Genomic DNA, 24,819 nt, shown 5'->3' with positions numbered 1-24,819 from the left:
TCCTAACACTATACACAAAAATAAACTCAAAATGGATTAAAGACCTAAAGGTAAGGCCAGACACTATACAACTCTTAGAGGAAAACATAGGCAGAATGCTCTATGACATAAATCACAGCAAGATCCTTTTTGACCCACCTCCTAGACTAATGGAAATAAAAAGAAAAATAAACCCATGGGACCTAATGAAATTTAAAAGCTTTTGCACAGCAAAGGAAACCATAAACAAGACAAAAAGACAACCCTCAGAACGGGAGAAAATATTTGCCAACAAAGCAACTGACAAAGCATTAATCTCGAAAATTTACAAGCAGCGCATGCTGTTCAATATCAAAAAAACAAACAATGCAATCCAAAATGGGCAGAAGATCTAAATAGACATTTCTCCAAAGAAGATATACAGATTCAACAAACACATGAAAGGATGCTCAACATCACTAATCATTAGAGAAATGTAAATCAAAACTACAATGAGGTATCACCTCACACCAGTCAGAATGGCCATCATCGAAAAATCTACAAACAATAAATGCTGGAGAGGGTGTGGAGAAAAGGGAACCCTCTTGCCCTGTTGGTGGGAATGTAAATTGATACAGCCACTATGGAGAACAGTATGGTGGTTCCTTACGAAACTAAATATGGAACTACCATACGACCCATCAATCCCACTACTGGGCATACACCCTGAGAAAACCATAATTCAAAAAGAGTCATGTACCACAATGTTCATTACAGCTCTGCTTACAATAGCCAGGACAAGGAATCAACCTAAGTGTCCATCGACAGATGAATGGATAAAGAAGATGTGGCACATATATACAATGGAATATTACTCAGCCATAAAAAGAAATGAAATTGAGTTATTTGTAGTGAGATGGATGGACCTAGAGTCTGTCATACAGAGTGAAGTAAGTCAGAAAGAGAAAAACAAATACCGTCTGCTAACACATATATAGGGAATCTAAAAAAAAAAAAAAAAAGGTTCTGATGACCCTAGGGGCAGGACAGGAATAAAGACTCAGAAGTAGGGAATGGACTTGAGGATATGAGGAGGGGGTAGAGTAAGCTGGGATGAAGTGAGAGAGTGGCAATGACATATATACACTACCAAATGTAAAGTAGATAGCTAGTGGGAAGCAGCTGCATCGCACGGGATGATCAACTTGGTGCTTTGTGACCACCTAGAGGGGTGCGATAGGGAGGGTGGGAGGGAGGCGCAAGAGGGAGGGGATATGAGGATATATATGTATACATATAATTGATTCACTTTGTTAAACAGCAGAAACTAACACAACATTGTAAAGCAATTATACTCCAATAAATATGTCCAAAAAAAATGACCATGCTAGGCCATCCAGATACCATATGCTATGAGGCTGGGGGCTATTATCATCATTTTGCAGAATGGAAATTGGAGTTCAGAGATACAGTGACTCCCAAGGTCTCACCTTGGGATGAAGTGGCAGAGCTGGGATTTGGACACACTTCCTTGCACCACACATGCTCTTTCTACCATAAACAGCTTCCCCAGAAGGTAGAGCTTACCCAGTGGGTATGAAAATGGGGCGAAACTCCCAAAGGTCCCAACGCTGTGAGGAGTCACTGGGGAACGAAGTTTGTCTAAGGTCGACCGACAGTGTCCTTTCTCCTTTTTCTGATTATAACGAAAAGCTCACAGCTTTGAAAGTGGTTTTAAAAGGGGCAAATGCTTGAGTGCTTGCTTTACCCATGTGCAGTTGCAAGTCTGAGGAAGGGGGTCTTGTCTGGGGCCCTCTGTATGCTGGCCCATCCCTCACTGGCCTGGTTCTCCTTCCAGGAAGAATGAATGCACTGCAGTGGGAATGCCCTGGATCATGGCAGGGATGCTCAGCCAGTTTTCCTGCCCAGACACAAACATCTTCACTTGAAAATAGTGGGTAAAAGTCAGAAAGCTTCATGTCAGCTTTGCTATGCACCAGGTGCTATGCTGAATTCTTACTGTGTCCCATCTTACTTAGTCCTCTTAACAATCCTATGACATGGGTGTTATTATGGCTGTTTTACAGATGGGGAAACTGAAGCCCAGCAAGGTTGGGCACATGACCAGTGTCATTCAAATGAGGAGTGGGGGATTCAAACTCAGGCCCATCAGACCCAAAACCTGTACTCGATATACTGTCACATCCCAAAGAGAAACTTTTAAAGAGACTGCATCACTGTAACAGCCAATGTTAGCTCCCAGGAAAAACCAAATCAATCTGGATCCTTTTTATTAGGACAGTGTATCTTTTCTGGGAATAAGGTCGGTTCTTTAAACTGCCACAGCACTAACACTGAGAGAAATGTGTGTACCAAACTGTCTCATTTGTAGATGGCAGCTACTCTAATTTGAAGGGGATTAACTGTCGGCAATGGCACCTGTGACTTCTATGATTTCTGAAGGCCAGCAGGATAAATTCAATGTAACATGCTCTGCACCATCCTTTACAACTACTGAGCGGTGGACTCATTCACTCTGAGTAATAGAGCAAACACAGAACAGAGAAAATGTATAATGTATCGGAAGCTTTAGCTTATGCAAGAAAGATGGCTTATTTTTCTCTTTCCACATTCTGTACACCTCCATTAGCTCAGGCACCAGTGGCAGAGATGCCCTTTAAAAGGACAACAAAAGGAACAGAGACTCTGGGACCAAACAGACAAGGATTCCTGTATCAGCTTTGCCTTTTCCCCCGCAGCATGACATTGGGCATGTGCATTTATTCATCCTCAAACTGTCGAGGGCATATCCAGCACTGTGCCAGACAAAGTGGACACCAAGGTGAAGGAAATATGCCCAGCCCTCAAGGAGCACAATACAGTGGCAGAGCCAGACCAAAGGACCAACCATTACGACACAGTGTGGGGATTGCAGGAAGAAAGTTGTGTGCAAGATAATGTGCGTATCTGCCTCATCTGAAAAATGGGAATGATAATAAAAACCTATCTCACAAGGTTGGTGAAAGGCACATGAAGAATTCCCCACATTTCATAATCTCTGGCCACATGAAATTGAACTACTTATAAGAACAAGTTTTCTAATACGTATTTCCTACAGAATCCGGGTTTATATTTGCTTGGCTGCACTTGATCTAGCCAAAGGTGATACTCTTCCATAACCAACCCACTGAAACTAGCCCTTTGGGTCTCCAGAAAATTTATCCCATCATCCAGCATATCTCTGTAATAAACTCCTTCAGAATCTGCAGTTACCCTCTTTATTTATTTATTCATTATTATTACTATTATTATTTCCTGTTCTGTGAAGGTAGGAAACTCAGCTGTCTTATTGCTTATGGTAATTTCCAGCGTCTAGAAGAGTGGCTGGCACGTAGTAGGTCTTCAATATCTATTTTTTGAATGAATGAATACATGATACACCCAAATCTCTAATATGTCAGACTTGAAAGTCAGAGGTTAATTCTCCTCTTTTACCCGAGATGTTCGCAGCATTAATTCATCAAGGGTTTAAAAAACCAACTCTGCCTTCCAGCTCCTGCCCAGCTTTCTCTTGGAGACCAGAAGCAGAGAGATGCAAGGCACCCAGAAGCCCCAACATCATTATTATAATTTTACCTTGAGCTCAGCTCAAGTACCACCACTCCTCCTTCTTTCCCTCTCTGAATTAAATGTGCTGATTATTTTCCCCAAACATCCCACTGGGAAAAGAAGAGGCCTCTGTCAGAACCATGAGAGCTGGCAGATGAGAGAAGAGAAACAAAATCTATCTTTAATACCGTCCTGTGGTTTGCCTGCCGGGTTGGTGCTGTTTTCCTCATGTTTCTCAGTGATGTCCAGCCCAAACATCTATGCTTTCTAAAAGAGAAATAAGTTGTCCCTCAAGATCAATATAGACACAACTGACATATCCTTCAGACATTAAATTTTCATTTTTGGTGAAGAAAAGACAGGGAACCGGGAGGATGGAGAGTTTTCGGAGGAAAATTAACTTTCAGCCACACATTAAATGGCAAGTGCTCTAAGATGAATCAAATGTCTAAAGAGCTGCAGAATCTAGTCTGACCTCTGGGGGAAACCCCCCAGGAAGGCCTGACTTGGAGGAATTATCCATATTACTCATTTCTTTCTCATGTGTAATACAGAGGGAACCTCCCAAATAATGACAATAATCAACATTTATGATGTATGTTCTGTATGTCAGGTACACTGCTTAACCATTTGCATCCACTATTTAATTCTCCTGAAATCCTACATAGTCTTTCCTATTATTGTGATTGCTCTTTTAAGGCTCAGAGAGGCGAAGTCATTCACCCAAGAACACACAGCTAATAAGTGGCAAATTTGGGATTTGAACTCAGATCTGTTGAATCCAGGGCTCCAAGTCTATCACACTACCTAGGACAGAAAGAATATGCAAAAAGAGAAGATTGGGAGGGAAAAGGGCAAATCTGGCACTTCCTTCCCACCTAGGGCATTCCCCAGGATTCTGACTAAGATGGTGTTATAGGATCTCATACCTGGAGGCAACCAAAGACATGCAGTTTACCTACCACGGGGGCTTTTTATTTCTGAGCCAAATCACTGGGTAACTGAATTCACTTGCTTACACATCATAATCGGGCTAGGTACAGAACAGCTCTGATCTACTTTAAAATCAATTTTGTTGTGTCCCATGGACTCTTTCAAGCTAGTTTACAAACACAATTCTGTTTTTGTTAAATAAATCTAATTGCTCCTGGGGTGTTAACATATGACATTGCCTCCCAGAAAGAGCTTGCCAAGATCGGAGCTTCTGTGCAACACTGTCTTGCAAGAAAATCCCCAAGTCTTGGCTTTTGACAAACTCATAAACAGTTCCCAGGGATGGATCCCAAGCTCTTGGGATCCCAGGTGCCTGACTATGAGGTTCAACCCTCTAAGGTAATGTGTTATTGAAAGACCCCTGTGATATGGTCCTTTCATTAATCAGATTTAAGATTCTCTTCTCTCCTCAACCCTTTATCCCAGCCTTAGCTTTTTTTTGAGACCAGGATCTAAAAACAACAAACAGACAAAAGCAAAAACAAAAGAAAGAAAAATAAAAACAGTCTTTTAAAGATGGCATGCATTTGTAAATAGCTCCCTTCTAATTAACTGGGGGTAGGAGTTAATCCTACAGAATCAGGGATCAGAGAACAGCACAATCTGCTTAAGATAAATTCACTTATTCAGTCTTGTATTCAGTCCCCAGTAGGCATTCAGAGCCTTAAACCAGGTCCTGTGCTGGACTCTGTGGATTTACTGATGAACAGAACCAGCCAGATTCCTGCCCTCATAGAGCTTTCAGGGGGAGAACTCTCTGAAAACAATCACAGCAATAAATGTACAATTTTTGTTGTGATAAACACTATAATGAATTAGTGAATGGTACTATGAGACAGTGTAAAGAGAATTTGGGCAGAAACTTCAAGAATGTGATCATTAAACTTAAATCTAAAGGAGGAGAAGGTGGTAATTAGGAGAAGAAAGAAATCATCAGATTGAGGCACTGGTGAAGAGAACAGATTGGAGGGGACAGTAGTGATACTGGATGCAAATGAATCTCAAATAAAACTTCTAAACAATTCAATTTCTACGCCTATTAACATCATAGACTATTTGAGTTCCAGTAACCTTCGAGACTATCTCATCCAATCTCTCACCCATTGTGAGAATTTCAGACTCTATTTCACTCATTGATTTAAAAAATATTTCTAAGCTTTTCTAGGCTCTGGATGTAGAGCAAATAACAAAAAAAAAGGTCCCTGCCTGTCTGGAACTTATGTTCTAGTGAGGAGAATCAGACAGTAAACAAATAAACAGGTAAATACAGAATATGTCAAAGATTGGAAGGGCTATGAAGAAATTATAAAAACAGGGTGAGGGGTAGAGAGAGCTCAGCAGGGGTGGGGGGTAGGTTGCTATTTAAGTACAGAGGTCTAGAAGGACCACACTGATAAGAAGGTGACATCCAAGTAGAGACTTGAAAGAAATAAGAGAGTGAGGCATGCAGCTGTCAGGAGAAAGGGTGGTCCAGGCAGAGGCAAGAACAAAACTAAAGACCTTGGGGGCAGCTGTGCATTGGTGTGTTCTAGGGGCAGGGAGGAGGTCCTGTGGTTGGAGCTGAGTGAACGAGAGCAAGAGAGGAACAGGAAATGAGGCCAGGGTGGTAATAGGAGAATAGTTTGTATGGCTTTCAAAGCCCTTGTAAAGACTTTGGCTTTTACTCTCAGGGAGATGGGAAACTCTTAGAGGGTCTTAAACAAGGGAGTGGCAGAAAATGACTTACATATTGAAAAATGCAGTCTGGCAACTATGTGAAAAGATTGACTGCAGAGGTCAGAGCAGAAGCAGGGAGACAGAAGAAAAGGATTCTGCAACAATCAAGGCAAACAAATTATGACTTGGACCCAGTGATAGCAGTAGAAGTGGATAGAAGTAATTGTATGCGGAACATGTGAAGAAGGTAGGGCTGAAAAAATTTGCTCATGGATTAAACATGAAGTATGAGAGAAAAAAAGGAAACCAAGATGACTCCAAAGTGTATGGCCTGAGGAACTGGAACGATGGAGCTACCATTGACTGAAGTGGGAAAAACTGTGGGAGGAGAGCATCTCGGTAAGGGAATATAAGGAGCCCAGGTTTGCACATATCAAGCATGACCTACCTATTAGAGAGTTAAGTGAGATATCATGTCAGTAGTTGATTTTATGGTAGAAACTTGAAGAAAGAGACCTGGGCTAGATATACACAAGTGGGAGTACAGGATGAGATTACCTGGTGAGAGAGTATAGACAGGGAAGTAAAGTCCAAAGTCTGAGCTCCAAAAAAAAAAAAACTGCTGTCCAGTCAATCCAGTCCATTATTCATACAATTATTCCACAAATATTCAACACCTCCCATATGCCAAAATATGAGACAAAGAAGTGGGGACTATTTCCCCATCCTTTCAATTTAGCCTGGTTTTGTGACTTCCATCGACCAATAGGATGGAGTGCAAGTGGTAATGTGTTAGTCTTGAGCCTAGGCTCAAAGAGGTCTTGTGCACGTCCACTCTACCTCTTGGGATCCTGCCATCAGATACGCACCGTATATGCAAGCCTGGGCTGGCCTGCTGGAGGAGAAAAGACCATGTGCAAGATATCTAAGGCCTGTCAACCTCCAGACATGTGAATAAGGCCAACCTAAACCAGCCAGGCCCCACCATCCCAGCAGCTGTCCCCAGATGCATAAGAGAGCCCAGCATGCATGAGTTGAATCCAGCCCAAAAGAGCAGAACTATGTAGCTGGCCCATAGACTCGTGAGAAATAGTGTATGGTAGCCACCAAGTGTAGTGGTGGTTTTCCATGTAATAACGGGGAACTGAAACAACCGTTATCAGTTGTTTCAAATCTTACCCTTCCCATTTTAAATGTATCTTTCTCCATGAAGCCTTGCCTGATGCCTACAGCAAGAAGTCAGCATTCACTCCTCTGAGATCCTATGGCATTTGGTTCGTACCTTTCTGTCTTTGTCAGAATAGGCTGGATTGTGCTGCAGTAACAAATGTCAGTGGCTTAGTATAACACGGACTTATTTCTTGCTCATGGTACATAGCTGATGTGAGTTGCCAGGGAGTTCTGCTTCACACGTTCACTCGAGGACCCACACTGATGCAAGCAGCACCATCTTGAGACACTGCCGTCTCAAATGGAAGCTTCTGAGAGTGCACAGAGAACTCAGACCCGCTCTTCACCACTTTCACTCATTGCCCATTGTCCAGGCCTGATCATACGGCCTCATCTAACTGCAAGAGAGCTGGGAATGGAAAGAAACCCATGGTCATGTCTCTATCCTTCCTCATGGCACCATTGCTTTATGCCTTTCATTTGCATGGCTTTCTTTCTTATACTAAATGTGGTACCCCAAGGACTGGCTTGATGGGCATGCATGCTATGCACTTGCACAGGGCCCCTTGCTTAGGACCCCACATTTGGTTTAATGATCTGCTGTCACCATCTTGAAATCCTTAATAATTTTTGAACTAGGGGGTCTCCCATTTTCATCTTGTCCTGAGCCCCCAAAGGTATGCAGTTCATCTTATCCATAGCTAATCTAGGGGTTTTCAGCCCAGGGTACTCACTGGAATTACCAGGGGAGCATTAAAAAAATACAGGTACCCAAGCACCAACTGAGAACACTTAAATCTGACTCCTGGAATTGGGCCCCAGCAAAGGTACTTTTAAAAAAAATACCTCCAGGTGATCCTGGTGTGTAGCCAGGGTTGAGCATCACTCCCCTAATGCCATGTTGCATATAAGTGCTTTTGGTACTTTCTCAAAAAAAAATATGGTAAGAAATAAAGATCTGGTAAAAAGAAATAAATATAGCTGCCTTTCTGTAGTTTCAAAAGTGTCAAAACCATGAAAATAAAGGAAAGTCTGGAGACCTAGTCCAGCTTGAAGGAGACTAAAGAAATAAGACAGCTGAATACAACATGATTCTGAACTGGATCCTTTGGCAACAGGCCAGTGTCCCCACACCGGTCTTACAGAAGTTATAGCAGGTATGTGTAAAGATAGATGTGCGAGGGAGCCATTCACTGTGGCATTGTATCTGAGTACAAAAAATAAGGATACAATCCACCTCAATATCCACTACTGGGTAGAGTTGAATAAACTACGAGAAATCATGCCATGTAAAACAAGGCAATTCACATGTGATGAACTGGAAAATATCTCTAATATATTATTACCTTAAATTTCAGACTAGTATGTACATCATAGTTTTATTTTTAATATATGTGTGTATATGTGTGTATGTACGCATATGTATATAAAAATCTTGGGGCTTCCCTGGTGGCACAGTGGTTGATAGTCTGCCTGCCAATGCAGGGGACACGGGTTCAAGCACTGGTCTGGGAAGATCCCACATGTCGTGGAGCAACTGGGCCCGTGAGCCACAAGTACTGAGCCTGCGCGTCTGGAGCCTGTGCTCCGCAACAAGAGAGGCCGCGATAGTGAGAGGCCCGCGCACCACGATGAAGAGTGGCCCCCACTTGCCGCAACTAGAAAAAGCCCTCACACAAAAACGAAGACCCAACACAGCCATAAATAAATAAATAAAATAAATTAAAAAAAAAAATCTTGTAACGCTGATAAGTTTACTCTTGAGAAGGAAGAAACTTCACTTTATTGATATATATATATTTTTTTTAAGCCTACTGTTGGCAATTTTAACTTTTTTTCATTATTTTTCAAGTAGTAAATTATTATGCAAGATTGACAATTGAACTTCCTTTTGGCTGTTGTAGTTTACCCAGTCAATAATTCTTTGTAACAGCCTTTGAAGAAATCCATGAGAGCTTTTAATTTTAAGGAACTGCCTGCCTAAGTCTTCTGAGTCAAACAGCATAAAACATAAATGACTTAGAAAAATAAGCTCAGGTTGTTTTAGAAAACCTAGAATAAAAGGAGTAAAGTATCTGCAAGTAACTTACATTTCAGCAAAGAATCAATGTTCTTAATTTCAAGAAATTCAAAGCTGCCTGTGTACTAATTACCATGCATTGAATTCCTCTAAATGCAGATCTAGTACATGTTTGAGTGTATCTCTTTAGACATAAAATAGAGAAATTGGGGGAGATGGAGGATACTGCTACAAGCTGTTTTCCTCCCTCCTTCCTCAAACAGTAATTTGAGTGTGATAAGGATTTGCGAAACAAACACCAAGCTGCACAGGGCTTTGTGTTTTGAAGCCAGAGCATGAAAATCCATTTAAGCAACTATCTTTCTGCCTGCCAAGATAAACAAGTTGTAAGTACCCTATATAAATCTCCAAACCATGGAAGAAAATAACCCCAAACTTTTTTCTTTATTTGGCCCCAATTAAATTTCAATGTGGGAAATTTATAATCCCCACCTAAACAGGGCATCTGCAGTTTGTAGCCTGACATAAATAACAAGCTCTAATGCTGTAAAAGGACAAGAAGGGTCAATTCCATATATTTATACAGAAAGGAAAAGGATACCAACATTCAGCACTCCACCAAGACAGCTCTTACTAGAAGGCCACAGTAGATAGCTGGCATTTTGCCTCCCCAGGATCCTTTCCTTCCGTCTACGATCACCTGTATTTCTTCATGGAGAATTATCAGTACTTCTTCCCCATGGGTGTAGTACTGGGAAAACTGTTCCAGCAGGCCATTTTTAGTGACAGGAGAAAAAGGTCAAGTCCTCCCCTAGCCCTGCCCCAGTAAGCTAGAGGGTGAGCACCTGACCTAAGTTCTGCCAATGAGATGCTCTGCAGGTTATGAAGCTACTGTCTCAGCCACAAACTCACTTCTCTACCCAACTTTGTAATGTCGTACCTGGGGCTCTGTTGACCATAATTCTCCATTCTCAGGTGGCTTCTGATGTTCTGCCCATAGGGAAACTGGAAACAGGAGGAAGAGAAAAGCAACTTGCTTCTTCCCATTTGCTGGTTTTTCTTTCACCCAGCTGTTGCTCTTTACCTCAGCAGCTGCATTTCATTCCAACAGCAACTGGTTCCTTTCCAGCTTCTTTCCACGGTCCTAGGACCATCCTCATCTTACTCCCTCAGAGGGACCAGCCAGGCAGTACCTGCTCCTCTGAGGTCTGAGCCCCAGCCCACTGGGGATCCTGTTCCAGCCCCTGAGATACCAGCAAAGGCTAGCTGGTGCCCTCCCTTCAAAGGTCTGGGATTCAGCTCCTCCATGCTTCTTCTCCAAGCTTTTAGATTCTGATAGCACCAACTTTTTCTCTTGTTTCCCAGTCCTAGCATGGTAACTTCTTCCTGCAGTTACTAAATCTGTGTTGCCCTGGTGTTCGTTTTCACTACTGCAATCCTCGAGCCTCTGTTTAATCAACCAATCCCTACACTAAAGTCTCTCTGTTAAAATAACTAGCATGGTTTTGTCTTCCTTACTAGCCCCTGAGTGCTTCAGGCACTCTCACCCAGGATATTGACCCCTGAGGAGTTGATGAGGAGGGGTTGGTGGTTTTCATTACAAAGTGGACCTAAGATGGTCTTGACTAAGTTTTTCTTGTGACAGAACCATTGCCATACTTCCACTATACAAGTCCTCCCCTTCTCTCATTGTTTCTGTTCATCCTCATGCCAGATCTTCCAGCCTCCTTTGGATTCTGTAGGCCCACTGAAAACCTTCCAAAAAATTCCTTTTTCTTCATTTAGCCAAAATTAGTTTTTGTTGCTTTAAGAAAATAAGATGATACTAAGACACTAAGAAGGAAAGTTTGCACAAACAACTTCATTCATTCCATCTTTCATTCCATAAGGATTCACTAAGCAGTGCACTTGGAACAAATAAAACCAACCCCAGGTTCCCTGAATACCTTATGTTCAAGCTTTTATTTTATTTTATTTTTAACATCTTTATTGGAATATAATTGCTACACAATGGTGTGTTAGTTTCTGCTTTATAACAAAGCGAATCATATATATATACATATCATATACATATACATATATACCCATATCTCCTCCCTCTTGCGTCTCTCTCCCACCCTCCCTATCCCACCCCTCTAGGTGGTCACAAAGCACCGAGCTGATCTCCTTGTGACACGCAGCTGTTTCCCACTACCTATCTATTTTACATTTGGTAGTATATATAAGTCCATGCGACTCTCTCACTTCGTCCCAGCGTACCGTTCCCCATCCCTGTGTCCTCAAGTCCATTCTCTACGTCTGCATCTTTATTCCTGTCCTGCCCCTAGGTTCTTCAGAACCTTTTTTTTTTGTTTTTTGTTTTAGATTCCATATATATGTCTTAGCATACAGTATTTGTTTTTCTCTTTCTGACTTACGTCACTCTGTATGACAGTCTCTAGGTCCATCCACCTCGCTACAAATAACTCAATTTCATTTCTTTTTATAGCTGAGTAATATTCCATTGTATATATGTGCCACATCTTTATCTATTCATCTGTCAATGCAAACTTAGGTTGCTTCCATGTCCTGGCTATTGTAAATAGAGCTGCAATGAACATTGTGGTACATGACTCTTTTTGAATTATAGTTTTCTCAGGGTGTATGGCCAGTAGTGGGATTGCTGGGTCATATGGTAGTTCTATTTTTAGTTTTTTAAGGAAACTCCATACTGTTCTCCATAGTGGCTGGATCAATTTACATTCCCACCAACACTGCAAGAGGGTTCCCTTTTCTCCACACCCTCTCCAGCATTTAATGTTTGTAGATTTTTGATAATGGTCATTCTGAATGGTGTGAGGTGATACCTCATTGTAGTATTGATTTGCATTTCTCTAATATTAGTGATGTTGAGCATCCTTACATGTGTTTGTTGGGAATTTGTGTATCTTCTTTGGAGAAATGTCTATTTAGGTCTTCTGCCCATTTTTGGATTGGGTTTTTTGTTTTTTTGATATTGAGCAGCATGAGCTGCTTGTAAATTTTGGAGATTTATCCTTTGTCAGTTGCTTCATTTGCAAATATTTTCTCCCATTCTGAGGGTTGTCTTTTCATCTTGATTATGGTTTCCTTTTCTGTGCAAAGCTTTTAGCTTCCATCAGATCCCATTTGTTTATTTTTGTTTTTATTTCCATTTCTCTAGGAGGTGGGTCAAAAGGGATCTTGCTGTGATTTATGTCATAGAGTGTTCCGCCTACGTTTTCCTCTAAGAGTTTTATAGTGTCTGGCCCTACATTTAGTTCTTTAATCCATTTTGAGTTAATTTTTGTGTATGGTGTTAGGGAGTGTTCTAATTTCATTCTTTTACATGTAGCTGTCCAGTTTACACAGCACAACTTATTGAAGAGACTGTCTTAACTCCATTGTATATTCTTACCTCCTTTATCAAAAATAAAGTGACCATATGTGCGTGGGTTTATCTCTGGGCTTTCTACCCTGTTCCATTGATCTATATTTCTGTTTTTGTGCCAGTACCATAAGTTCCTGATTACTGCAGCTTTGTAGTATAGTCTGCGGTCCAGGAGCCTGATTCCCCCAGCTCCGTTTTTCTTTCTCAAGATTGCTTAGGCTATTCGGGGTCTTTTGTGTTTCCATACAAATTGTGAAATTTTTTGTTCTAGTTCTGTGAAAAATGCCAGTGGTAGTTTGATAGATTGCACTGAATCTGTAGATTGCTTTGGGTTGTATAGTCCTTTTCACAATGTTGATTCTTCCAATCCAAGAACATGGTATATCTCTCCATCTGTTTGTATCACCTTTAATTTCTTTCAACAGTGTCTTATAGCTTTCTGCATACAGATCTTTTGTCTCCATAGGAAGGTTTATTCCTAGGTATTTTATTCTTTTTGTTGCAATGGTAAATGGGAGTGTTTCCTTAAATTCTCTTTCAGATTTTTCATCATTAGTGTATAGGAATGCAAGAGATTTCTGTGCATTAATTTTGTATCCTGCTACTTAACCAAATTTTTTGATTACCTCTTATAGTTTTCTGGTAGCATCTTTAGGATCTTTATGTATAGTATCATGTCACCTGCAAACAGTGACAGCTTTACTTCTTCTTTTCCGATTTGGATTCCTTTTATTTCTTTTTCTTCTCTGATTACTGTGGCTAAAACTTCCAAAACTATGTTGAATAATAGTGGTGAGGTGGACAACCTTGTGTTGTTCCTGATTTTAGAGGAAATGGTTTCAGTTTTTCAACATTGAGAACCATGTTGACTGTGGGTTTGTCATACACGGCCTTTATTATGTTGAGGTAATTTCCCTCTATGCCTACTTTTTGGAGGGTTTTTATCATAAATGGGTGTTGAATATTGTCGAAAACTTTTTCTGCATCTATTGAGATGATCATATGGTTTTTCTCCTTCAATTTGTTAATATGGTTAGTCACATTGATTGATTTGCATATATTGAAGAATCCTTGCATTCCTGGGATACACCCCACTTGATCATGGTGTACGATCGTTTTAATGTGCTGTTGGATTCTGTTTGCTAGTATTTTGTTGAGGAGTTTTGCATCTATGTTCATCAGTGATATTGGCCTGTAGTTTTCTTTTTTTGTGACATCTTTGTCTGGTTTTGGTATCAGGGTGATGGTGGTCTTGTAGAATGAGCTTGGGAGTGTTCCTCCCTCTGCTATATTTTGGAAGACTTTGAGGATAGCTGTTAGCTCTTTTCTAAATGTTTGATAGAATTCGCCTGCAAAGCCATCTGGTCCTGGGCTTTTCTTTGCTGGAAGACTTTTAATCACAGTCTCAATTTCAGTGCTTGTGATTGGTCTATTTATATTTTCTATTTCTTCCTGGTTCAGCCTCAGAAGGTTGTGCTTTTCTAAGAATTTGTCCATTTCTTCCAGATTGTCCATTTTATTGGCATATAGTTGCTTGTAGTAATCTCTCATGATCCTTTGTATTTCTGCAGGGTCAATTGTTCCTTCTCCTTTTTCATTTCTAATTCTATTTATTTGAGTCTTCTCCCTTTTTTTCTGGATGCATCTGGCTAGTGGTTTATCAATTTTGTTTATCTTCTCAAAGAAGCAGCTTTTAGTTTTATTGATCTTTGCTAACGTTTCCTTCATTTTTTTTTCGTTTATTTCTGATCTGATCTTTATGATTTCTTTCCTTCTGCTAACTTTGGGGATTTTTTGTCCTTCTTTCTCTAATTGTTTTAGGTGTAAGTTTAGGTTGTTTATTTGAGATGTTTCTTGTTTCTTGAGATAGGATTGTATTGCTATAAACTTCCCTCTTAGAACTGCTTTTGCTGCATCCCATAGGTTGTGGGTGATCATGTTTTCATTGTCATTTGTTTCTAGGTATTTTTTTATTTCCTCTTGGATTTCTTCAGTGATCTCTTGGTTATTAAGTAGTGTACTGTTTAGTCTCCATGTGTTTGTATTTTTTACAGTTATTTTCCTGTAATTGATATCTAGTCTCATAGCACTGTGGTCAGAAAAGTTACTTGATACAATTTCAATTTTCTTAAATTTACCAAGGCTTGATTTGTGACCCAAGATATGATCTATCCTGGAGAATGTTCCATAAGCACTTGAGAAGAAAGTGTATTCTGTTGTTTTTGGATGGAATGTCCTATAAATATCAATTAAGTCCATCTTGTTTAATGTATCATTTAAAGCTTGTGTTTCCTTATTTATTTTCCTTTTGGATGATCTGTGCATTGGTGAAAGTGCAGTGTTAAATTCACCTACTACAACTGTGTTACTGTCGAATTCCCGTTTTATGGCTGTTAGCATTTGCCTTATGTATTGAGGTGCTCCTTTGTTGGGTGCATAAATATTTACAGTTGTTATATCTTCTTCTTGGATTGAGACCTTGATCATTATGTAGTGTTTTTCTTTGTCTCTTGTAATAGTCTTTATTTTAAAGTCTATTTTGTCTAATATGAGTATTGCTACTCCAGCTTTCTTTGACTTCCATTTGCATGGAATATCTTTTTCCATTCGCTCACTTTCAGTCTGTATGTGTCCCTAGGTTTGAAGTGGGTCTCTTGTAGACACCATATATACAGGTCATGTTTTTGTATCCATTCAGCCAGTCTATGTCTTTTGGTGGGAGTATTTAATCCATTTACATTTGAGGTAATTACCATTATGTATGTTCCTATTACCATTTTATTAACTGTTTTGGGTTTGTTATTGTAGGTCTTTTCCTTCTCTTGTGTTTCCTGCCTAGAGAAGTTCCTTTAGCATTTGCTGTAAAGCTGGTTTCGTGGTGCTGAATTCTCTTAGATTTTGCTTGTCTGTAAAGTTTTTAATTTCTCCGTTGAATCTGAATGAGATCTTTGCTGGGTAGAGTAATCTTGGTTGTAGGTTTTTCCTTTTCATCACTTTAAATATGTCCTGCCACTCCCTTCTGGCTTGCAGAGTTTCTGCTGAAAGATCAGCTGTTAACCTTATGGGGATTCCCTTGTATGTTATTTGCTGTTTTTCCCTTGCTGCTTTTAATATTTTTTTCTTTGTATTTAATATTTGATAGTTTGATTAGTATGTGTCTTGGCATGTTTCTCCTTGGATTTATCCTGTATGGGACTCTCTGCACTTCCTGCACTTGATTGACTATTTCCTTTCCTATATTCGGGATGTTTTCAACTATAATCTCCTCAAATATTTTCTCAGTTACTTTCTTTTTCTCTTCTTCTTCTGGGACCCCTATAATTCGAATGTCGGTGCATTTAATGTTGTCCCAGAGCTCTCTAAGACTGTCCTCAATTCTTTTCATTGTTTTTTCTTTATTCTGCTCAGCAGTAGTTATTTCTGCTATTTTATCTTCCAGGTCATTTACCTGTTCTTCTGCCTCAGTTATTCTGCTATTGATTCCTTCTAGAGAATTTTAAATTTCATTTAATGTGTTGTTCATCATTGTTTGTTTGCTCTTTAGTTCTTCTATGTCTTTCTCAAATGTTTCTTGTATTTTCTCCATTCTATTTCCAAGATTTTGGATCATCTTTACTATCATTTCTCTGAATTATCTTTCAGGTAGACTGCCTACTTCCTCTTCATTTGATTGGTGTGGTGGGTTTTTACCTTGATGCTTCATCTGCTGTGTGTTTCTCCTGCAGGCTGCAGGTTTGTAGTTCCCGTTGTTTTTGGTGTCTGCCCACAGTGGGTTGTGTAGGCTTCCTTGTGGAAGGGAGTAGTGCCTGTGCTCTGGTGGATGAGGCTGAATCTTGTTTTTCTGGTGGGCAGGACCACGTCCAGTGGTGGTTTTGGGGTGTCTGTGACCTTATTATGATTTTAGGCAGCCTCTCTGCTAATGGGTGGGGCTGTGGTCCTGTCTTGCTAGTTGTTTGGCCTAGAGTGTCCAGCACTGTAGCTTGCTGGTTGATGAGTGGAGCTGGGTCTTAGCGTTGAGATGGTGATCTTTGGGAAAGCTTTCGCCATTTGATATTATGTGGACCTGGGAGGTCTCTAGTGGACCACTGTCCTGAACTCGGCTCTCCCACCTCAGAGGCAGAGGCCTGACTCCCAGCTGGAGCACCAAGACCCTGTCAGCCACATTGCTCAGAAGAAAGGGAAAAAAAGGAAAGAATGAAAGAAAAAACAATAAAAGGAAATAAAGTTATTAAAATAAAAATTATTAAAAATAAAAGAATTAGAAAGTAATAAAGAGATAGAAGAGGCAACCAAATCAAAAAATGTATCCACCAATGACAACAAGTGCTAAAAACTATACTAAAAAAAAAAAATGGACAGACAGAACCCTAGGACAAATGGTAAAAGCAATGCTATACAGACAAAGTCATACAAAGAATCATACACATACACACTCACAAAAAGAGAAAAAGGAAAAATATATATATATATATTTTGGGAAGTCTGAGGTCTTCTGCCAGCGTTCAGTAGGTGTTCTGTAGGAGTTGTTCCACATGTAGATGTATTTCTGATGCGTTTTTGGGGAGCAAGGTGATCTCCACGTCTTACACCTTCACCATCTTGAAGGTCTCTATGTTCAAGCTTTTAAAACTGGGTCATTAGTTTCTGATATCCTCCTAATAACATCACATGTGCATACACACATGTGCACACATACACAAATACCCTTGGCACACCCAGTCCCAGCATTACAAACCTTGTATTGAAACATCCATCTAGGAATCATTTGCTCATAGATTATTGAGATCATTCCCCTCACTTAACAGGTCCAGAGAGAAGATGAGATGAACACAAGGCCACACAGCAAGAGTCACTGCCATGGCCCAGATTTCTGGCATACAGTCTACCCTCCATCCTACTTCCACCCAGTCAATCTGAGATCTGTATCTTAAAAAGGGAAATCTTCCTGATAATTAAAGCAAGATGAATAAATAAGGTGCACTAAGTAGGGGATGGAGGAATTACAATACTAGTCATTACAGAAAACATTTTTAATCTAAGGGAATTCCATCCCCAAATGTGAGAGTCAGAAGGGAAGGAAAGCAGGAGACTGGCAAATATTTTTCCTGAGATAACTGACAGGGACATGCAGTGGGAAAGGAAGCTTGGGTTCAATTCCTGACTCTTCCATTTTTTTTTTATTATTTGACCTTGAACATGTTATATTATCACAAAGAACCCCATTTTATTCTCTGCAAGATAAAGATTAACAACAAATGCCTATTCTACTTCTCAGAGTTATATTAACCATCAGAAGCACTCATTCAACAAATATGTGGGCTAAGCACTATTTTAGGAGCTGGGAACACAGTAGTGAGCAAAACAAAACCCTCAACATCTTAAGGCTTACATCTTAGTAGAGGGAGGCAGACAGTACACAAATAGCTTATAAATAAATATGATGTTTCAGAGAACAATGAATGCTACGGGAAGATTAAATAGGGTAATTTGATAAAGACTTCTTGGGCTCATTACATCAGGAGGTCAGGGAAGGCTCTTTGAGGAGCCGATTCATGAGGTGATGGAAAATAGAAGATCTAGAGGGAGAACATTCTAGACAGAGGGAAGAGTGAGTGCAGAGGCCCTCAAGTGGGAGCAAGTTTGTTGTGTGGAGCAAGAGAAAAGCGGGCCAACGCAGCTGGACCTGAGTGAGTGATGGGGAGAGTGGGGTCAGGTTGACCCTGCAGAAACAAAACTATTCACAACCTGTCATCTGTTTGGACATACTTTAAGCACAGCACTAAACCAATTGTCCTATTCTTCTCATTTGCTTACATTATCATGTTAGCTTTTTACTGCATAATTTCCAATGGTCAATGACTTCCTAATACTTCTACTTTCAATTTTCTGTCTTCTTCCTCACTCTTTAACAAATAGGTGCACACACATTTCCTATAAAGAGATTTTTCTGTTTTTAGGAAACAATCACAAAAATTTATGTCTTGTGAGCCAGAGAGGCAATAGACTAAAATGGGGAAGCTATTGAGTTTTGGAATCAGGTCTTGGATTTGAATCCTATCTCTTCCAGACAGTAGTGATATTAACCTGGGCAAGTTAATTGGCTTCTCAAAGCCTTAGGTTTTCCATGTATAAAATAGAGTTAAGAATACATAACTTACAGGGTTGTTGTGAAAATTGGGTGAATGAATGTGTGTACGATACAGAGTTTAGTGCAGGGAAAACACTGGATGAATGCTAACTATTGATGTTCCTTTGCACACTGCCGTTCCCTCTTTTTTCTGATTGTTTTCTGTTATTCCTTCAAGACTCAAGTCAGATGTCATCTTCTCTAGATTTCCAGGCTGAGTTAAGGCCCACAGGCCCGCATTATTTTATGGCTTACTACTCACCACATCATATTGAAGTTTCCTATTTCCATGTCTATCCCTCTATTCTATTAGCTTCTTAATATCAAGTAATGTGCTTTATTCATCTTTGCACCACAAGTACAAAGCCCAATATCTTGCAAATAATAAATCCCCAATGTGCTTGATAAATTCAAGAGTGAATTCTTCTTGACCAGACAACCAGCCACTGATTAATGCTCTCTGACATCTCAGTAGCTCTATGGAGAGAGCAGCCCTTGCTGGGGCTTGGAGAAAGGAAGAAGAAAAAAAACTTGGCCATCTGGGTAAGGGATGACTTTAGTCTGTTGTTTGTAACTCAAGGCATGTACATAACTGCAACGTTTTCTGAATTGTATAACATTAACTGTTTCTGTGAACCCAAAGGAATAATCCTGCGATTGCTCCAATGCTTGGTTATTTTATCACTGAAGGAAGAAACAGGGAATTTTTTAAAAAGAGGAAATTAAAAAAAAAAGAATCACTTAATTCCCAAAGAATGTTTAAAATCTGACTTTTCAAAGTCATCCAGAAAGCAATTAAATGTCATTAATATTTTAGCGTTCTCTGAAATGAGACTTCTAACCATTCTCTCAAGTACCCATTGACTGTGCACAATGGAAATAGTCCCTCCTATAATGGAGAAGACAGTATCTCTTGGGAGGTATATTATTTGGCCTAAGGATTCATATGAGAACCTTGGGTTCAATCTACCACATCACTGGACATGCAGCTGACAGTCCCAGAGAAATCTTGTGGGAACAGCGCCCTCTAGAGTTTTGCACCGTAGCCCTGCTTCCCTTGGTCCTAACCCTAACCGTTGGTCCATTCCTTCCCACTCCCTCTGCAGAGATAGCATCCCCGTAATCTCAAAATTGCATCAGGTATGAGAACCCATGCTGTTGTGAGAAAAATATGGTCTTAACTTTTTACCCAAACATAATGGTAATTGGTTGGAAAGGCAGGAGATGCAAATCTATACCTATTTATGGAAAACAGTGCATCTTCCCTCTGAAACTGCTTCCTTCCCCAAGAGCCATGCTTGCACAAAGCTGAACAGTCACAAATGTCATGCTGTTTTCCATGAAGCTGTTACACTCTTGTGTCCTCCCTCGCAGAAGGGGAAACGCAAAAATATATTCTCAGTTCACCTCACCTGAGCCTGGAAGCAGCTTTCCGCAGTAATTGAACTGAGGTGATCAAATGTGGTTCACAAATTGATTCTGCCTATCAGCAAAAAGCTCATTTAAATAAAATGATTGATACCAACTCAGGACAAAGACACTATTTTCTTTATCCCCCCAACAAATAAATCTGTCCTCATTACTAATGTCAGAGATTTGGGAGGAAAAAAATAGCAAAGATTAGAAAAAGAGAGACAAGGAATCGGGAAGCAAATACGGAGTGTATTATCAGGGAAAACGTTATTTGACACTCTGCTGCATCCCCAAAGCCTAGTTATGAAAAACATGACAAATCTCCCCTTTGTACCATCCTCCTCTATCCTAAGACTCTTACTTCCCTGTTAACCTCTTTTCACACTCCTTGGGCAATCGTAAATAAACCAACAGTGGATGAGATGCTCCAGCTTCAGGGATTATCTCTCTCATTTTAGAGAGATGTGTTGTCTCCTAATGTAAACTGTCAGGGTTTTTAAAATTTTAATTATTTTTAATTCTTAAGCTTGATGCCAAGGGCCTAGCAATTGGAGCAGGGAAAAATCTTTCAAAAATAATATAAAAGAAATAGTCCAAACTGATCGGTGAGTGATCATTAGTGTGGAACCAGGTTCCACGTATAATTTTGTTCTTCCCAACTGTTCTCAGAAACTCCATGGCTACCTCCCTGGAGAAAACACAAAACCTGTTGAACTGCAGTTATTGACTTGGAAATGGACTTTGGAGAAAATTCTCTAGTTCTTTGTGCATCCCCTGCCTCTTCTTGAAACCTCTCCTTCATCTATTTGAGACCCAGAGCTTTCATTTTATCTTTCTTAAGTCTTCTGTGCAATGCTGATCTCTCCCTTTCTCGAAATTTTATTATCCATAGCCCTTGATCACAGAGTGTGCTGCTTTCTTCTCTGGCTGTTTCACTGGCCTGGCATTCCCAGCTGCCAGCTTCTTGAAGGCAGCAACCATAGATTATATCTCCCACTGTTGCTAGCACTGTGCTCGTAAACTTACAGCTGCTCGAAAAAATCCTTCCCCAACGATCCACCTTTTGCTGTGTCTTCCCTTTCTGCACCTCTCCATGGTTATGCAGGTTAGTTCATTGCATCTCAAACTCATGGCCCCCAGGGCTGCTCTGCAGACATGCCTGGGATTGGCTCACTTATAGTTTCAAGAAAAAAAAAAAAGAACTGAATTGAATTGGTTACCAACATGTAAGAATCGAGACTTTATGTAACATTTGATTCGGGGCTTCTATTAAGGGATTGGATGATTGGACAATCCCGGCCCCATTCTTGCGCAGCAGCAACTTGCTGGAGCCAGGCGGTAGCTGCCCCTCTATGTGGGATATGTTCTCAAACCCAATGACCCTAAATTCCAGCCAGCTTCATTTATTTATTTCCTGGCTGGTTCGGAGGATATATGAGTTTGATCAATGTCTGCTCTACAGGAAATTCAGATTACTCTCCCCAGAAGTCCATCACTTTTAATATCAATATTAGCTATTTATCTAAAACCAAGCCCATTATCTCAGACTCTGGGGAAGCGCTGGGTGTTTTTTTTTTTGTTGTTGTTGTTGTTGTTCCCTTCCTATCTCAATTGCTGAACTCGCTATCCAGGTTCCCCAAGACCAAAGCCTCTGGGTTTCTCCAGCTACACCCCTTCCCTCACTAAATCCCATCCAATTCACCCAGAAACATTTCCAAAATCCAACCCCTCCTTGCCACTTCTACTGTCCTGCTCTCTGGCCATCCCTACATTTTATCTGGATCTCCTAACTTGCCTTCCATCCTTCAGTCCCTCTTCTTCAAATTCATCCTTCATGTTCCACCAAGTGACACAGTTCTGACAGTTACTCCTCTCTTCAAAAACCCCCAAATCCCCCAATGCCTATAAAGCCAAGTCTGAACACCATAGCCTCCACCATTTGTCCCCAGTTTACCTTAAAGGTCATACTGGCTCTGTATCTTCCAGAGTCAGCTCCATCCCAGTCTTCAAAATCACTCTGTGCCTTCTCACCCCAAGGCTGAGCTCTAAGGAGTAAAAGTTCTCCTGGGTGAACAGACCATTTAAAGACCTGGAGAAAGTAACTCAAAGATGGCACTTTCCTTCTCTCATAGTAGAATTCTAGCCAGGGTGACTTGGGATGGGAAAACTACTTCCTGGGAGAATAGAACTCTCCCAAATCCCCTTGAAGCATCCCAAGCAGGCACCGGTTTTTGCCTAAGCAAAACCAACCATTTCTGAGCTTCAATTTCAGTCATTTCTCTGATTTGGAGGGTCCTTTAGAACTCAGTTTGGAGCCTTCCCATGGGAGAGAAAAATTATAGTTGATTTCTTACTTTCATAAAATAAAAAAAGAGGTAATGTGCCTTTTAGGAATCATACTAGTTATATCCTAATTTATATGTGTTGTGTTTGGTTTCTATCAAGATTTGATATCCAGTGGCCAAATTGTTAAGCACGTGAAAAGTTCTTACAACCGGCTGAGGAAAATGTTGTTTTCAGACCTCCCTTCCCTTGCTCAGCTTTCTATTTCTGTTAATGGGTTTAAAACTAATTAGAGTAAATTAATTCCTAAGAATAATAACAATTTCCAGGGAGTCGAACACTAACACTTTATTCTTAGAGATGAGAGCTTCCTGGAGGTTGGGAAGCAATTACAACTTCCTAATGATCTATGGAAGGAAAGGAGACTGGATCTGTATCAATTATGTTTTATTTATTTGTTTCAGAAACTTTTAATGAATTTAAGGGGAAAATTAAACATCTCAATAAGAAGCGATTACCATCTCTGACCTGTGCTCCAACCCCGTGGCCACAAGTGGCTCATTAGGCTGGCCTTACAGCATCCAGGACAGTGAGAAAGCACCAAAGGACATTGTGATGAGTAGTGCCCATGATTTATTCAGGAGCACTTTTCTTTCATACTTACCATTTGCAAAATACTTGGATGTCATCAGCATATGGGACTCCTGGAGAAACATCTGTCTTACCAACTTGAAAAGCCAAAAGTGGAGAAGGCTAGTACCCTACCCAGATGTGGGAATCCACTCTTGAATTTTATCCTTCGTTGTTCTTTGACCCAGTTTAAACAATATGCACCTGAATGTACTCCCTGCAGTCAAAATATCTCTACTTAGGTAAATAACATTAGCATCTAAGGCCAAGAAATCTCAATATTTCTGTGCTGTACGTGGTCTAATGGCTGAAGAAACTGTCATGTCAATCTCACCTCCAATATCTCTCTTAACTGTGTTCCTTTCTGCCCGTCTATATAGCTAGAGCCACACTACCAACCCATATCATCCTTACCATTTCTTACCACTCCATATCTCTCTTAGTATATATGATCAACTCATACTGTTCTCAGCGTCCCCTCTCACCCCTCTCCTATTTAGTCTCCACATTACTGAGTGGTCATTTTTTTTCCCTACAAGACAGGTCTTATCATCACCATTATCGTCACTAAAATTATATTATCATAACTAAAGAATCAGTCAGGTCTTAATTGCAAGCAAGAGAAATACACTCTGCCTAATTTAAGCAGAAAAGGATGTACTGAATGGATACTGGGTAGTTTCTATATTCCTTAGGAAATCCAGACACCCATGTCTGAGGTTATACGGCCAGGAATCCCTTCTTCTCAGGGTTAGTCTGAGAATGGTACTCATCTTTCACTGCCAAACAGACTCTGCGTTTGCACCATTAGCACCTCTGAGGCAGGGCTTTGGATATTGCTGCCAGAATTGCTGCCTCTAAGATCACATGCAAGTGCCACCCTATACCACTCTCCCCAGAAAGAAGTCCGTGCTGTTGGCACTTTATTACTTAATGTGTTGCAGACTCCATATCTGTGTCAGAGGCATCCAATTTGTGATACCTCAGCCAGGAGCCCAGGTCTAATCACATGGGGGCTGGCATTGCCAGCCTCTAAATGGGCTCTAATCTCCTTTGTTGGGGAGATTCCCAAACAAAAAAAAGGGATTTAGATATCGGGTGGCCAAAAACAATGACTAATGCCCACTTTAATATTACTTATTTAGCATCTACTATATGCCAAAGACTTTAGAGACATTACTTTCACAATATTTCAGCAAAACAGGTATTTTTTTTGTCCATTTTATAAATTGGGGAATAAAATCCTAGACTTTCAGGATCAAGAGAGAACACAAATGAAGAAAACTCAGGGCTTCCCTGGTGGCGCAGTGGTTGAGAATCTGCCTGCCAATGCAGGGGACATGGGTTCGAGCCCTGGTCTGGGAAGATCCCACATGCCGCGGCGCAACTGGGCCCATGAGCCACAATTACTGAGCCTGCGCGTCTGGAGCCTGGGCTCCACAAGAAGAGAGGCCGCGATAGTGAGAGGCCCGCGCACCGCGATGAAGAGTGGCCCCCACTTGCCACAACTAGAGAAAGCCCTCGCACAGAAACAAAGACCCAACACAGCCATAAATAAAAAATAAAATAAAT

At 40.5% G+C, this 24,819-nt stretch overlaps 1 long non-coding RNA gene across 1 annotated transcript in view; it reads right to left on the bottom strand.

Annotated features, from left to right (window-relative positions):
• Positions 1-909: 909 nt before the first annotated feature.
• Positions 910-24,819, bottom strand: part of LOC309657217 — a 57,827-nt gene continuing 33,917 nt past the window's right edge. Inside the window, exon 2 of the long non-coding RNA XR_014261714.1 lies at positions 910-24,538. This is a non-coding gene — a long non-coding RNA (uncharacterized lncRNA). The remainder of the gene's footprint in view (positions 24,539-24,819) is intronic.

This window comes from Balaenoptera physalus (genome assembly GCF_965194825.1).
Source record: "Balaenoptera physalus genome assembly, chromosome: 3".
Lineage (NCBI taxonomy): Eukaryota > Metazoa > Chordata > Mammalia > Artiodactyla > Balaenopteridae > Balaenoptera > Balaenoptera physalus.
Note: the sequence above shows the minus strand (reverse complement) of the source record. Positions and strands in the feature narration are given on the sequence as shown.